This window comes from Myotis lucifugus, unplaced genomic scaffold (assembly GCF_000147115.1).
Source record: "Myotis lucifugus unplaced genomic scaffold, Myoluc2.0 scaffold_2722, whole genome shotgun sequence".
Lineage (NCBI taxonomy): Eukaryota > Metazoa > Chordata > Mammalia > Chiroptera > Vespertilionidae > Myotis > Myotis lucifugus.
In genome coordinates, this window is record NW_005873770.1 from 1 (window position 1) to 11761 (window position 11761).

At 55.1% G+C, this 11761-nt stretch overlaps 2 long non-coding RNA genes across 2 annotated transcripts; both read left to right on the forward strand.

Annotated features, from left to right (window-relative positions):
• Positions 1-3405: 3405 nt before the first annotated feature.
• LOC106695752 lies at positions 3406-4966 on the forward strand. The gene is made up of 2 exons (XR_001346780.2): positions 3406-4633; positions 4733-4966. It is a non-coding gene; the product is annotated as an uncharacterized LOC106695752 (long non-coding RNA).
• Positions 4967-7900: 2934 nt separating this feature from the next.
• LOC111824594 lies at positions 7901-10799 on the forward strand. The gene is made up of 2 exons (XR_002827702.1): positions 7901-8012; positions 10286-10799. It is a non-coding gene; the product is annotated as an uncharacterized LOC111824594 (long non-coding RNA).
• Positions 10800-11761: the final 962 nt, after the last annotated feature.

An 11761-nucleotide genomic window follows, 5' to 3' on the forward strand; every position in this document is an offset into this window, starting at 1 on the left:
AACGCGAGTTGTAAAGTATAGGGAGACTTCTGGAGATTGCCTACCTGAATCGGGTGTACGAAGGGTCTGGCTATAACAAAGGAAACGGGTCCCGGGACGTGTCATTAGGGGCAGGAAAACTTCCCCCCATCTACGCAGTGAAGCGGCCCGCGCCGCGCATGCGCCCCGCGCGCTGCCGTCACTGGGGCTCGCCGCCCGCGGGGGGCGGGGGGCTGGGACCCGCGAGGCGACGGAAGGCGACGTCACCGCCGATGCCATGTTTGTTGAGGGCAAGGCCCGGGCTCGTTCTTTGGGGAGCATTTCGCGCTCAGGTGGACGGAGCGTCCTCCCAGGGACCAGGGGGTCCTGGTTCGATTCCCGGTAGAGCACATGCCCGGGTTGTGGGCTCCACGCCCAGTAGGGGGTGCAGGAGGCAGCCAGTGGGTGTGTCTGTTGATGTTTCTCTCTCTCTCTCTCCCTCTCCCTCCCTCTCTATCTGAAAATCAATAAAAACACTTATAAAACAATAAAGGAGAATTTACTCTTTAAAACAAACAAACAACAAACCAAAAATATGCTTCCGGATGACCTGTTGGAGGGTGAACTTCTGGTTTTGCAGGTGGGGAAACTGAGGCTCGGATCGAGGAGGCGGGACTGACCCAGGGGCAGGCCAGGGATCTGCTGGCCTTCAGACATCCTGACCCCGGCGCCAGGGCGCTGGAGATTGGGTTGGGCTGTCCAACTTCTCATCAATGGATGGGCACAGAGTTCTGGCAGAGGGGGCAGTTGGACGGGCACAGGCACAATGGGCCAGGGAGGAGTGTCCGCAGGGCAGGAAGTCCTGGGTGCCTAGCAACAGGCAAAACTGGGAAAACATGAATCACAGGCTAGGCCAGTGATGGCGAACCTATGACACGCGAACTCATTTTTTGGTTGATTTCTCTTTGTTAAATGGCATTTAAATATATAAAATAAACATCGAAAATATAAGTCTTTGTTTTACTATGGTTGCAAATATATACTTTTTTAAAAATATATTTTATTGATTTTTTACAGAGAGGAAGGGAGAGAGACAGAGAGTTAGAAACATCGATGAGAGAGAAACATCGATCAGCTGCCTCCTGCACATCTCCTACTGGGGATGTGCCCGCAACCCAGGTACATGCCCCTGACCGGAATCGAACCTGGGACCTCTCAGTCCGCAGGCCGACGCTCTATCCACTGAGCCAAACCGGTTTCAGCTATGGTTGCAAATATCAAAAAATTTCTATATGTGACACGGCACCAGAGTTAAGTTAGGGCTTGTCAAAATGCTGACACGCCGAGCTCAGAAGGTTCGCCATCACTGGGCTAGGACCTTACCCCAGGTGGCCTCCCCTCCCCTGGCATGTCGCTGGCCATGTGGTGGACCCTTCGAGGAGGACAAGGGGGCCGGGGAACAGCCTCACAGACTCCCACACAAGCCCCTGCAGGACCCTCCCCTGAGCACTGAGCCCTCGGGACAGTGAGGCTCTGACCCACATCACATCATCGGAGGAACAGGGCTGTGGGTCTGCTGACCACAGAGACAGGGTTTTGGTCAGACGAGAGGTAACATCTAGGCCTCAGTGTCTCAGCTCCAGGCCCAGGAAAGCATCGAAACCAGACAAGGCGAGGCCGTGGCCCACATCAGGCTCAGCTGCACTGACTGATGGCCTCCTGCCCTAGTGCCGACCCCTCCGTCCATCTGTGGAGACCAGGACCCTGAAAGACACACCTGGGAAGCTGATGAATATTCTATTGAGACTCTCCCCCCGAGACCTCCCCTAAAATTCCCACCTTCAGAAAATCGATAAAAACCCTTAAGACCAGAGCCCCATGTACTCGCTCCCTCCCCTGTTCCCCCTTCTTTCCTCAGCTGCCAACTCTTTGATTTTCCTTCTCCTAAGCTCCCAGGGCCCTTCTCTCCTCTGTAACTTGTTTTCCGAGTCCACGAGGCCCAGCTGGCTCACTCCTTCCACCTCTGACTTTCTAAATAAACTTCTTGCGTCAGAGTTCTTGCTCTGAATTTTCTTAGGCGAACTCAAAAACAAAGGTCTAATACATCATTGTTAACATTCCCCCGTCCCTCTGTCTCTCTCTCCTTTCTCTCTCTCCCCCTACCCATCTCCCTCTTTCTCTCTTTCTTCTTTTCTTTCCTTTCTCTTTCCTCTTTTCTTATCTCCCCCCCCCCCTTTTTTTTTCCTTCACTAAAAATGATAACAGAAGCCCCGATGGTGTGGCTCAATGTTTGAGTGTCGACCTATGAACCAGGAGGTCTCGGTTAGATTCCAGGTCAGGGCCCAGGCCCAGGTTGTGGGCTCCATCCCCAGTGTGGGGCGTGCAGGAGGCAGCTGATCCATGATTCTCTCTCATCATTGATGTTTCTCTCTCTCTCTCTCTCTCTCTCTCTCTCTCTCTCTCTCCCTCTCCCTCTCCCTCTCCCTCTCCCTTCCACTCTGCCATCAATAAAAAATATGTATTAAAAAAATGGTAACAGAAGAAAAAACTGGAAATAATAAGTATGGAGAATTGACAGGCAAACAAGTGGTTGAGAAAAATCCGGGAACACGCTTTCTTTTGGGAGGGAAGGGGGAGGATGTGTTAGAAGAGACGTACAGAACTCGGGGGTCAGGGGCTCAGCCATGGTTGGACTGTGGGACTTGGGCAAACACACCGTGAGCCCTGTCCAGTTCCGTGTTCCCGTCCGTGAAATCCAGGGTTGTACTCGGCGATCTCTGAAGTCCTTCTCACACCTTGGCATTCTCTGAGTCCAGGGAAACAGATGGTGGAAGATAGAGGGCTGGTTTCCTCCCTCTGGGCTGACTGTAGCAGACAGAGCAGACACGTCTTAATTCCTCATCTGTGAAATGTGGTTAACAATAGGACTTCCTATTGTTGTGAAAGTTAGTATAGTCCCGAGGAGTCGAGTGAAGAAATCAAACAGAGTCACTGCCATCAAGCAGTTACATGACTGAAATCGGTGTTTTAGTTCAGCCCAGACCCGTGGTCAGCAAACTGCGGCTCGCGAGCCACATGCGGCCCTTTGGCCCCTTGAGTGTGGCTCTTCCTAAGCCTTAGGAGGACCCTAATTAAGTTAATAACAATGTACCTACCTATATAGTTTAAGTTTAAAAAATTTGGCTCTCAAAAGAAATTTCAATCGTTGTACTGTTGATATTTGGCTCTGTTGACTAATGAGTTTGCTGGCCACTGGCCCAGACAGAATTCAGAGCAAGGGTTCTGGTAGGTTGAGGAAACAGTTGGATTCCTGTTCTAACTAGCTCCGGAACGCAAACGTCGGAACTTTCCAGTCCCGCGTCAATGCCTGAATACACACCCAGCCCCCGGAGAGCCCTCTCATGACAGGCTCGTGTATTTAGGCCGCCAGCTGGTGAGAGGGTGAGCATCTCAGACCAACCCAGAGGCTAACACGCAGCACCGAGCCTGCTCAGGAATGTGCTCTTTTATTGTAGGAACCCTCAGCTTCTCTCTCTGCTCCGGAACGCTCCGGGCCTGGCCTGGTTGTGTTTCCGGTTTGCAAACCCTCAGACCCTCGAACAAATCTTTCCCCCTTATTTCTAGCCGAAGCCCCTGATTCATTGACGCCCAGTCAGCAACACCTGGGCACAGTCAGCGATGACTACATAAATGTTCGCTATGATTGTTGCTCCATTAGCCGTCTGCTTAAGGCTCCATTATCACGGAAAAGCTTGGTGTGGCTTATGCAACCGCACCGAACGTGGGGGCCAGGGAGCCCCCTCCCTCTGTGCCGATTCCCCTGGAGGGACAGGAGGGGATCTAAAGGTGTTGCCGCTGGAAATGCCAGCGGGGAATGGTAGAGGGATTACCCGAGGTCAGACCGCTCAGGGATGCTGGCGCTGGGGGTTTCCGTCAGCCTCAGAAACCCGGGCAGGTGTGGTCCTGGTGCCCCTCCCGGGGATGACTCAGCGGGAAGAGAGCCGCTGGCCTTCAGGACCAACCCTTTCCTGCTCCTGGGGGCATTCCCAGGGCGTCCACACAGCCGGCAGCCTGCCCCTTCAGGCGGTTCGGTGCAGGTGGGGAGCCCGGCCTCGCTGACAGGGTGCCCCCGGAGTGGACAGGCTCTTTCCCGCCTCCCCCTTGCCCTGGCATTCAATGGAGCTGCGGTTGCCATGTGATTGGCCGGGGCTCTCCCCAGGGCGGTACCTGCTTGCTTCCCTGCCCGCGATTCCTAATTGCTTCACTGTCAGGGGTGAGGGGAGGCTGCCTTGAAAAGCACACAACAGCCACCACCCCACCGCAAACAGAACCCCGCCCTCCAGCAACCAGGTAGTGCCTGCATACACCCCGAAAGGACTCGGGACCTCGATACTGTATTCACCCGCATCGAGACACACTCAGGGGTTTTTCCTCTGCTGCGAAGACTTGCCAGTTCACATCTGGTCAGCATTTCCCTTTAGGAAACTCTCAAGGTTTCCTGCGTAAAGGGAACCAGGGGAGAAGGGGAAATAGAGAAATCCCCTTTTAAGAAACTCCCTTGCTTCATGCCATTGCTCAACCACAACTTCCCTCAGGGGCCAGGCTCCCTAGCCCAGGACGGCTGGCTGCTGCCAGGGATGTCCGCCCTGCAGAGTCTGATCTCCATAGCAACCCCGTGAGCCGGTGTGGAGGCAACAGGGGCAGGAAGAGAATGTGGGGGACCAGCTATAATGGTAAGAACTACTAACCAGCTCTGTCTTTATTCCGATGAAAGAAGGCACATTCTCACCTGCCGGGAGGGAGTCGCACCTGGGGCCTGGAAGCTCACCTGGAGATGCAGGTTTTCATGGGAAGATGAACAGCCTTGTTGCAGAAGCCAGAATCGCCAGCCCTTTGAAGACCCCCAGCCCTTTGCATACCCGCAGGCCTCTGCAAATACCTGTAAGCTGCCCACTTGGCATTCCTCCCCCATGGAATCTTTGTGCTTCTACCTGTTAACATAAAAAAACCATTGAAAAAAAAAAAATAAAATAAAATTTATTTGAGCCAAACTGTCGACATATGCCGGGAAGCAGAAGCTCAACGAATTGAGATAATGCTCCGGAGAATGGCGGGGTTACATATGCTGGGAAGCAGAAGCTCAACGAATTGAGATAATGCTCCGGAGAATGGCGGGGTTACATTTGTATTTATACATTTGCAATCAAAGGAGGAACATAGGTGGGTTACATGAAATTCATTGGTGACACACTAAGGAGGAGGGATAAAGCAAAGCAGGGAAACCCCTGGGATTGGATAAAAAGTAACATGATGGACACACACTTAGGTGGGTGCAGGAACAATTAACATGATGATGAAGGAATTTGTGGCATCTGTTCTGGGGCCCAGCACATTTGGTTGTGCTCCAGGGGCTCCAGATAAAGGGAAGTCAGAAGTTACCCAGACATTTCAAGGGTATGTTATCACAGATGCAAAAAGACAGACAGGCCCAGTTAAGGTAAAGGTTGACCTTGTCAGTGAAGATACCGGCCTAGGACGTAACTGCCCACCATCACTGCTTTCAGTTAAAGTTTAATTTCAGACCATCCTTGGTGGTGACTTTAGGTCTCTGAGTTTGCAAGACCGCCATGCATGCCTCCCCTGAGCTTGTCAGGTCAGCATGTGGCCCCTTCAGTCCATATACCCAATAGAAGCAGCAGCTGACGGTGGGGGGCAGAGCAGATGTCTGTGGCTGACCTGCTGCGCTCTCACGCTGCCAACGCCGGCAGGATTAGAATAAACGCTCAGGTGATTCAACCCTGTTGGCTCCAGTAGTGACAGGCAGCCCGGACGCCCTGGCTGTCAGGTTTCAGAGGGAGGCACTTCCTCCTCCTCCTATTTCCATGGGGGAGAGGGGTTTCTGAGGCCTGGTTCCCGCACTGCCTGGTCCCATCGCCTCCCACTCACTTCCCCAGGACGACAGGTGACTTCCCTCGGCGCTGGGCCGGACCCCCTGTCCCCGGCGAGGGCGTGTTCCTCCCCGCTGTCTGCGGTCGGTCGCTCTCTGTGTCCGCGGCTGCATGAAGCCTTTTCACCTCAACCACATCCTCTGGTCCAGCCTGGTCGCCTCCGAGGTGGCATTTCGGTCTCCACCTGTCTGGCACCTGCTTTTGCTTCTCAGTCCTGAAAGCCAGAGGGCAGGAGGGCGTTCTCTGGCCTCCGAAAACTCCAGCAGCGGTGGCTGCTACTATCACCCCCATGTCAACGATGAGGCAACAGGAGCACAGAGAGGCTCTGGAACATTCCACAGAGCTGGTAAGGGCGGCAGTAGGAACAGGCATGTGAATCCAGGCACGTGCGATGCCATGACGACAGCCCTTTATATGCAACCAGCCCGCTTTTCTGCCCTTTCGCAAAAGTGAGCGAGAGGAGGCAATATGTCCCCGTGACCAGCCCCCTAGCGCTTGGGGCCTGCTGGCCTGCCCATGCTGTCACAGTGCATGGACCTGCCCGGCCGGCGTGGCTCAGTGGTTGAGCATCGACCTATGAACCAGGAGGTCAGGGTTCGATTCCCGGTCAGGGCACAGGCCTGGGTGGCGGGCTCCATCCCCAGGTAGGAGCGTGCAGGAGGCAGCCGATCAATGTTTCTCTCTCATCATTGATGTTTCTCTCTCTCTCTCTCTCCCTCTCCCTTACTCTCTGAACTCAATAAAAAATATATTAAACAAACAAACAAAAAGTAGACGGACTTGCACACGTAATGTTGCTTAATACACCGGCCAATCTGATAGACAGACCCGACGTGTCGCGGCCGGCAGTCCGTAGGATGGTGTGTCTCCCGGGCTTCCTCGTCAATGACATCGAGGGCTTTAGAGTAAGAAACAGGAATGCAGCTGTGCTCCGGCCGCACATAAGGTTTAGTACGTTTGCCAACTGCTCGGTCTCTCCTCTCCCCGGTCCCCAGTCCACGCCGCCGTCCTCTCTCCCTCGGAGGCAGTGGGGTCTCCCCACACTCTCTCCGGCCTCTCTCTCCCTTGCAGGAGCTGCAGCTGCTCTGAGGTCCGAGCAGTTATTACCACGTCAGGACCGAGCCAGAGTCAGCGCCTCTCGGCCGATCTCGCCAGGCCAGCGCTGGCCCGAGGCCCTCCGGGAGCGTCTCCTTTAGGCCCAGAACAGAGTCCGAACCCCCTTTGGGTTGTGGGCCTTGCTAGGTCTGTCTCCTGGCCTACGCTCCTCCACCTCTCCACCCGGCCAGCTTACACGGCTGCCTCGGGTGTTTGCACACGCTGGTCCTCCCTCCTGCTTTCCTTTCACTCCCTTCACTCCTGCTCATCCATCGGATCCCAGTTCAAGAGGGACTGTTCCCAGGAGTCCTTCCCTGAGCTCTCTGATGAGTCAATCCCCTCGTCACAGGCTCGGGTGCGTGTGTGTGGGGGGGGGGGCCTCTCGCTCACAGCACTAGGGCCAGCTTTACATATGCTGCTTGTGTGACATGATGGATTGTGTCCATCCAGTTATCATCAAACCGTCAGCCCCTGAGGGCAGGGACCTGAGTCTGGATGGAGCCTGAACTATTGGGGGCTGGCGGGGGTGGGGGTGCCCACAGGGAGGAGGAGCCCCTTCGGGCACTGGGTTTTATCTTAAGTGCAGTGGGAAGCCTTCCCGGGTTGTTTTAAGCAGCAAGTGCACCGTTCCATTTGTGCTCTGAGATCGCGGGCTTCCCAGGTTCATTGTTAGGGTGACTCTTAGCTTCCGCTTCCTTCCTCTTAGGATACCTGCTCATGGAGCAGTCCTGTTTGGAACCCAGTGACCATGCCGAGAGGAAGCCCAAACAGACACGTGGAGGGGAGCCAAGGCCCCCACACCCCGAGCGGACAGCCCCCCCCCCCCCCCCCCGAAGCTCCCAGCTGGTGGCCGGCACCAACCACCAGCCGCGGAAGGAAGCCGCGGGGCTCTGCAGCCGGCCCGGCGTTCTGGCTGACAACATGTAGAGCACAAGAACCATCTGGTCGACCCACAGGCCCGACGAGAAAATAGTCAACAGTTCATTGTTCATTCAAGCTCCTGAGTTTCGGGTGAGTTGTTAGGCAGCAGTAGATAAAAATTCATAACCAACGGACAGACCCACACAGGAGCCAGGCAGGTATTTAAAACCGATAATATTGCTCGGAGGACAATATTGGCTCGTTAATGCTCTGCTCTCGAAGGAGACAGTGCCAACAGCTCTGCGCCCTCAGGCCTTCTCCCCCCCCCCCACCCCTTCCTGGGAGGCAGAGCAGACAGACCACGCTCTCTGCAGGTGTGTCGGCTCCCCAGAGGAAGGGGGCCGAGCTGAGTGTCTGCTCCCAACCTCACCAACCAGACACTCAGTCCTCCTGTCGGAAAGAGGGAGCTAGACCAGGAGAGATGGGTGGGCGGGTGTCCCTCCACGTGGAAATGTGGAGAACGAAGAGAAAGAGTGTCCCCACAGTGACAAGGACTCGGGAGTGGAGGTGTGTTTGTGCTACTTATTTTTATTTTTTAAAAAATATATTTTCATTGATTTCAGAGAGGAAGGGAGAGGGAGAGAGAGATAGAAACATCAATGATGAGAGAGAATCATGGATCTGCCACCTCCTGCACCCCCCACACTGGGGATGGAGCCTGCAACCCGGGCCTGTGCCCTGACCGGGAATCGAACCGTGACCTCCTGGGTCATAGGTCGACGCTCAACCACTGAGCCGCACCGGCGGGGCTGTTTGTGCTGTTAGACAGGCTGGGCAGGGAAGGTGGCTGAGGAGCTGACACCTGAGCAGGGATGGGAGTGGAGCCGGAGCGTGGAGACATCTGGGGAAGACCTTTTGGGCAGAGCGCGTGTGCATGTGTTTGCAGAAAAGCAAGGATGTGCGTGCTCAGAGCTGGGTGAGCCAGGCGAGGAGTCGCGGTCGGAGGAGGGCAGTGGCCCGAGCCTGGGGGCCTCCTGGGCCTGGGAGGACGTGGGCCTTGGTTTTACATGTGGTGGGACGTCATGAGGAGGTTGTCACTGGCCTTGGCAAGCAGACTCTCCGAGCCACAGGGCTGCCAGGGCTTCAGCGCCCTTGTGGTCAGGTTTCCTGTCTGTGGTGAGCGCGCTGGAGCTGGGGGAGGGGCTGGAGGGCCCGTGCGCGTGGGTGAGGCGCGGAACTGGTGTGAGATCCCTGAGCTCAGCTGTGTGTGCTGCAACCCGTCTAGCACCTGGCTGGCTAGACGCTGTCACCACAAGATGCTAAACCCACAGAAGCCGGCCGCCGGTGGGATCTCGAGTCTGAGCCAGCGGACTTGCAGTCAACAGGCTTCAGTCTGTGGCCTGGGGTAGGCAGGGGGTTCTACGGGCCCTGGCCAGGGTGTGAGGGAGGGCATGGCGACGAAGGTGGGCGCCGATTATCTTTCTGGAAGAGGAAGGGAAGGGAGATAAAGTCTCCGTGATGAAGGTGGAAGGCTGTCACCAGCACAGGGGACAGCAGTCACGCTCCGAGGGGCGGTTAGAAGATGCAGAGACCATGGCCAGGACGGGGATCGGATGGCATGGCGGTGGCATTGGAGTGCACCGTATAAACACGCCTATCTATTCTGTGTATTGCTCCCCCAAACACCCCTGCCCACTTAGCCCTAAACAACAAGCCCTAAACACAGCAGGGGGTGCTCTGAAGGTACTGATTCGCTGACTCTCTGCAAACGCTCACTTAGCCCCACAAACAACCACAGGAACTAGGCACCACACCCACTTTACAGGTGAGGAAACTGAGACCTAGGGAGGTTAAGTAACTTGTCTGAAGTCCCCTCCACGAGGAAGGATGGAGCCAGGGCTTGCACTGCAGGCTGAAGACCAGAGGGTGAACTCGAACTCTCCCATAGCCAAACGCGTACCAGGCTAGTCCAGCATGAAACTGAAGGTCTCTGTGCCTTTGATTGAACTTAGTTTTAAATCCTACTCCAGAAATCTCTATATATACACACCCCTCAGAGACCCGGCCTCCCCCTCCCCGCCCCCCCCTAATCAGCAACCCCTGAGGCAGCAGAAGACAGTAGCCCGGGCCTGACTAATGGTCACATGGTCCGACCTCTGCAGGCCTAAGAGAACATTAAAAAATATACGAGAGGAAGGGAGAGGGAGAGAGGGAGAGAGGGAGAGATAGAAACATCAACAATGAGAGAGAATCATGGATCAGCTGCCTCCTGCAGATCCCCTACTGGGGATCCATCCTGCAACCTGGGCATGTGCCCTGACGGGGAATCCAACTGTGACCTCCTGATTCATAGGTCAATGCTCAACCACTGAGCCACACCGGCCGGGGCTAAAGAGAACATTTTGATGTAAATTATGTTCCAGCTCCTGAGCCCTAAGCTGGAATGACACCCTCTGGCTACTCTCCTGAGAGAGAGGACAGACAGATGCCGGAACAGACCTCAGACCTAAAGAAACGGTTCCTTACCCTCCTCTCCCCTCCAAGCAGTGAGCTCCCAGCACCTCCCCACCCCGAACCCGGTGCCCTGTTGTGCTAGGGGGAGGGACCGAGGCATGGAAAGGTTACCAATTGTATTAGGGTCCGGAATCGTGACAGAGAAAAATTGCTAGATTGTCTCAGAAAACAATGTATTATGATTCAACCCAGCCAGGTGTGACTCCTTTTACCTCCCCTTTGTTCTTGTGAACTTTTTTTTTGTAAACTTCTAAGGAACAGCTAATGAAATGCTTTGTAGTTTTTTTTTTTAAAAACACTGTGTAGTCTTTGCAATAAAAGATTTTGCTGTACCCTCGTTCGGCACTGCAGGCTGCGAAGCCCCTTACTGAAGGGATGCACTGTAGTCAGCTGGCCAGCTTAATAAAGGCTCTTAAATTTAAATTCTGAGTTGGTGGTCTATCTCGCTGAGTGAACCCATAACATTGTGGCTGCCCCTCTATGATCGGTAACCAGGTGCCCTCAGGGAGTCGGGTTTCTCAGAGCATACGCCCTCCACCTCCACGTGGGCCCATTGCACATTCAACTGGTTTTAAAATGTCCGGTCTGCAAACCCTGCCGCACGCTTCTTTGGGCCAGTGAGTGCGGGCAGGCGCAGGAAAAGGCCTCGGGCTTCCGGTAACAGCGGCTCCCGGGGACCCAGCCACTGGCTCCTCTGGACCTGAAGATCTGTAGGACGAGGGGGCGCAAACGGCCCCCCACGTCCCAGGGTGGCGGGGCACAGACAGTGAAGGTCTGCCTTCCCCTGTTAGAAAACTCCTTTGGGCCCGGCGGGCATGACTCAGGGGTTGAGCGTCGACCTATGAACCCGGAGGCCGAGGTTCCATTCCCGGTCAGGGCACATGCCCGGGTGGTGGGCTCCATCCCCAGTGGGGGGCGTGCAGGAGGCAGCCCATCCATGCATCCCTCTCATCATTGATGTTTCTCTCTCTCTCTCTCTCTCTCTCCCTTCCTCTCTGAAATCAATACAAATATATTAAAAAACAAAACAAGCCCTAACCGGTTTGGCTCAGTGGATAGAGCGTCAGCCTGCGGACTGAAGGGTCCCAGGTTCTATTCTGGTCAAGGGCATGTACCTTGGTTGCGGGCTCCATCCCCAGTAGGGGGTGTGCAGGAGGCAGCTGATCGATGTTTCTAACTCTCTATCCCTCTCCCTTCCTCTCTGTAAAAAATCAATAAAATATATTTAAAAAACCCCAAAAAACTAAGCTCGGACAAACCTCCTTAATAACAGGCTCTCTGAGGCTTGGTCTGAACCTGGCTGCTTCCCCCCTTCTGTCTCCATCCTCCGCCCCGCCCCGCCCCGATGCCCCGCCCACCCCCGTTTACGCCCCGCCCACTCACGG